The sequence below is a fragment of the Phodopus roborovskii genome, unplaced genomic scaffold, assembly GCF_943737965.1.
Source record: "Phodopus roborovskii unplaced genomic scaffold, PHOROB, whole genome shotgun sequence".
In the NCBI taxonomy this organism is placed as follows: Eukaryota; Metazoa; Chordata; class Mammalia; order Rodentia; family Cricetidae; genus Phodopus; species Phodopus roborovskii.
The window spans coordinates 8,411-12,615 of record NW_026126269.1 but is presented as its reverse complement, the minus strand read 5'-3'; positions in this window follow the sequence as shown (position 1 = coordinate 12,615).

Sequence of the window (4,205 nt, the reverse complement as noted above, 5' to 3'; positions counted from 1 at the left end):
AGTCGTTCCCTTCTGCTTCCTCTGCTTTGTTGTTGTGTTCTGTTCTTGTTGGTATAGCTTCCCTAGAGTCTGGTGGTGTCATTCTTGTCTTTCTGTTGTTAGGTGTTTTCTTGTATTGCTGTCTTACCATAACTTCTTCCAGTAGGTGTTGGTGGGGTCTCCCCTTCTCTCTATGGTACTTCCCTGGTGGGCTTACGTGGGCAAGAAATTCAATATCTTTAGCTCTGTGTGGTCCAAGATCTCTAGGAAGTCTCTCTGCATACAGGGACCCAGGGATGGGGTCAGGGCTGAGGATCCAGTAGAAGATGCTACTAGCCAATGTCTCTAGCCAGTGGCTTACATTAGATGACAAAGGCTGAGCTGAAACTTGGGAAGGTTTTACAGGATAGTTGGATCTCACTGGAAACTTGGACTCTACAGCTGAGGCCTCTTTCTTTAGCCGTGTTCCTGCTTTCGGGGTCAAGGTTCTTGCTGGCAGGAACTCAGAGTGGACCTGCAGAGATAGGCAGTCTTTGGGAGGGGCCTAGGACTTCAGCAGAGGACTAGAGGTGGGGTCAGAGACCAAGCCGGTGGAAATTACATGTGATCCCATGTGGATAGGCAGGTCTCCTTTGTTCAGATTTGCTCTGAGAAGTATCTGAAGTAGGGTGGACTGTTGGCTCCACCCTCTGTCCCAGTGCTCAACCAGAGTGGTCAAACAGTGGGCAGGGTAGGGCACAGGGTGGCGGGGGACAGGCTCGCGGTGGGGATTGGTGGGAGTGTATCAGAGCTTCAAGGGTGGTCTTGATAGGGACAGGACACAAGAGCAGCAGGATCAGGGGCCAACCCATGGAGTTTGGGGGGAGCGGAAGAGGTTGTAGGGGAGAGGTAGCTCCAATTAGTCCCAGACTCACCTCTGCCCAATAGCTGGTGGAAGAGGGCAAAGGCTGAGCTTAAACTTGGTAAGTTTCTGCAGGATAGTCAGATCTCACTGGAAACTGGGACTCTCCAGCTGAGGCCTCTTTCTTTAGCTGTGGTCCTGCTTTGGGGTCAAGGTTCTTGCCTGCAGGAACTCAGAGTGAACCTGCAGAGATAGGCAGATCTCTGTGAGGAGCCCGTGACTCCAGCAGAGGACTGGAGGTGGGGTCAGAGGCCAAGCAGTTGGAAATTACCAGTGGTCTTGTATGGATAGGCAGGTCTCCTTTGTTCAGAATTGCTCTGAGAAGTCTCTGAAATAAGGTGGACTGTTGGCTCCACCTACAGACAGGCTTTTAAATTGGAAAATATTATTATTTCTTTAGATTTCTTTAAAAAAAAAAACAAGGTACTTAGTCAAATCAAATCATCTTACTTAATTCTTGAATGAAAGACATGCATGAGACAGAGGTTAAATTTCTGCTTTTGTTAGAGTTGTAAGTGATGGAAAGAATTCTCTTACTGTAAGCCACAATAAGAAAGGATCGTAAGTCACAATCAAATGCAAGAAAATACTTTGATGTTCCTGTTCTATTCGATTATATTCTTTATAACTGGTTTCACCCCATTGAGTTGATTCTTGAGTCACTGGGTCTTAAGTCATATTCAGTCTGTGCCAACAACTACACTCCCACCATCAGGACTAGAAAGCAGAGGAGAATGCATACCTCCAGGTCTCCAGAGATGTTGGCACCAGCAAGGATCCCAGTGGCAGCCGGGAGAAAGATGGCAAAGACAGAGAAGAAGCCTTCACCCTCTGTGAAACTTGGCCCAAAATTTTCTGCAAATATGAAGGCTGAAATGCTAGAGGAAGGAGCATCATCCTTATGAGTTTTTCCACACTGTAGGAGCATATGTTCTTAACTTCTGTATTTCTAGATGGAAATAGGTGCTTAGAATTGAGGCAGAGTAAACCTGAAACTGTTGGTTACTCTTCCCCAAGTACCAAGGTGTCTATCATTGTAGATACACATTTATGTCTTAGATCTTTAGAGAGAGCTCTGAAATGTCATTACAGACAAAGCTTACAGAAGAAATGGTTAAAAGAGATAAGGAATTCTTGCAGAATGGAATATTAGTTTTCTCCAATGGAGTCTCACTGGACATACAAACCATACTTATGAGAGGTCCTATGCCAAGCAGATTGTTAATACATAATTAGTTAGTAAAATAGAAACTTTATTCAGACTGATATGTATTTCAAATATGATTCCAGTGTTTTAAGACATGACACCTGAAGGAAAAAAATCTCAGTACAAGAACAGGACATCAATATTCTAATCAAACTCAGAAACATATCTCAGTACTTGTCACATGAAATTAACTTCAAACTGTCTTGGGATAAACTCAATTTTATTTTCTGTCATAGCAACAACATAATGGAAAGGATCAGGAAATACACTGTACTTTGAAGTAGAATTAATTTAATCTGTGATTGTAATTTAAATATATGCATTAATTAATATTAAAATTTTTTTCTGACTGTTTATAGAAAACAATTGAGTAAAGGCAGAAAATGTATCACATTCAATGTATATGTGAAATAGGATATAATGTAATTATTATGGTTTATGTTATGTATTAATAGGAGAAATTTACCAAATGATTGAGATATTGACACACTTTATTTTCTTTCCATGGTAAAATTTTGTTAAATATGTTCTACGTGCACAATTTCATACTGAGTTATAAGGCTTGTAGCAGGAAGATGAAAAAAAAATATTGTGCTCACCGTATGTAGTTCTAATCAGAATATCTGAAATAAATATTGGGAAAATAGATTTCAAAATCAGTTTTATTTTCTTTTTATTTATTTTTTCTCATTTTACATATCAATCCCAGTTTCCTCTCTCTCCCTATCTCCCTCTCATGCCCCACTACCACCTCCCATCCCATCCCCTCCTTGCACAAGGAGGGTGAAGTCTTTCAGGAGTGATCATCAAAATCTGTCAAGTCATTTGGAGTAGGGTATAGGCCCTCCCCACTTCCTCTAGGCTGAGGAATAGCTTTTCAATCATACATTTAAATAAATAAACAGCAACCTCTGGGGGATAACTATCAGTAAAATATTTACATTTCTCAATTTTTTACAATAAAAATCTACTAGGAGTTTATTGTAAATACAAATATTTACCTATTATTTGCACTATCAAATACTATATTATAAGTAAAATTCCTCTGAATAAATCCTGAAGTGGTCCCAATAGCAACAGGTAAGTGGATTAAAAATTCAGTACAAAGGAATTTTTCTCAACCGCAAGGATAGAATTAATTTATCAGCTGGAAAGGAAAGAAATCAGATGGAGAGGACAAGACCATGTGGCACAAGCACATAGAGACAGCTTACCTGAACAAGGAGGAGCTAACGGGCCCCCAGACTGATAGCTGGGAAGCCAGCATGGGACTGACTCAGGCCCCCCTGAATATGGATCTCAGCCAGAAAGACTGAGCAGTCTAAGGGACCTCAGACAGTGGAGCCAGGATATATCCCTGGTGCAAAAAAGGATTTTGCGAACATATCCCCCATGGAGGGATAACTGCCTTAATCTAGAGACAGGAGAGAAGCCCTAGTCCCTACTTCACAGGACCTGTCAGATCTACATGACCCCAACTGGATGGCATTCCCCTACACATGGAATTGGGGTGGGGGGATGGGAGGGGAAGGTGTTTAGAGTGCATGTGAGAGGGCAGAGAGGGTAAAAGGGAGGGAAGGAGGGAGGGAGGGTTGGGGGGTAGGGAGGGAGGGAGGGAGGGAGGGAGAGGAAACTGGGATCGACATGTAAAACAATAAATTAAATTAAAAAAAAAAATGCTTTGACTCCAAAATTTAAGTTGAAGGACAAGTTACTGGGGAAAAGGATTTCTATTTTTATTTCCACAGAAAATGAAAAGATGTGGATTCCTTCCAGACTAATGTGGTTTGATCACGCCAGACCGCCTGAAACAGAGTACAAGCTAATCCCACATTCAAAACAGCTGGACAAAACAGCCCTACAGACTACAGCCAGGATATCTGAATCTTCTTCGAATCCCCCCAAGACAGCGCCCCTTACCAGCAGGAAGTAGCTTGGAAAGAACGACTCCCAAATTCCCAAATATTGTGTATAAATGTTTGTTTTCATTTAATTGGACTTTGTTCTATAAAATTAAATAAAATAAAAAAAATAAATATAAAAATAATGCAATGCAGTTTTCAAAAAAAAATCACTCAGAGTCAGTCATATGTATTCTGTTATACATTGATATGTAAA